Below are 417 nucleotides of genomic sequence, written 5' to 3'. Positions count from 1 at the left end.
GCGCCCGCCGCTCGCTCAGCCTCCTCGCGCGCTGCCCGCCTCCCGCTCCCTCCGCCGCCCGCCCGCCCTCCTCTCTCCTCGGGCGCCCTCCTCCCGGGCGGCCAGCGCGCGGCTCCGCGGGCTCTCGGGCAGGCGGCGGGGCCGGGCGGCGCGGCTCCCTCCGGTCCCGGGGCTCCTCCCGGCGGGGACTGTTTACATGCTGTGTGTACGGGGTGGGCGGCGGCCTGGACCGCGCGGCGCCGCGCCCGGCTCCTCCCCGACCCGCCTCCCAGCCCGCCCCTCTCGGGCGGCGCGGTTTGCTGCGGGCGGACGGGCGGGGCGGGGCGGACTCCTCGGTTTGCCCCCACCACCCTTTTTTTTTTTTCTTTCTTTCTTTCTTTTTTTTTTTTTAATAAGCGAACCCAGAGCATCGGAGCA

The sequence above is a fragment of the Neovison vison genome, chromosome 4, assembly GCF_020171115.1.
Source record: "Neovison vison isolate M4711 chromosome 4, ASM_NN_V1, whole genome shotgun sequence".
Taxonomy (NCBI): Eukaryota; Metazoa; Chordata; class Mammalia; order Carnivora; family Mustelidae; genus Neogale; species Neogale vison.
This window is presented reverse-complemented; position numbering follows the sequence as displayed.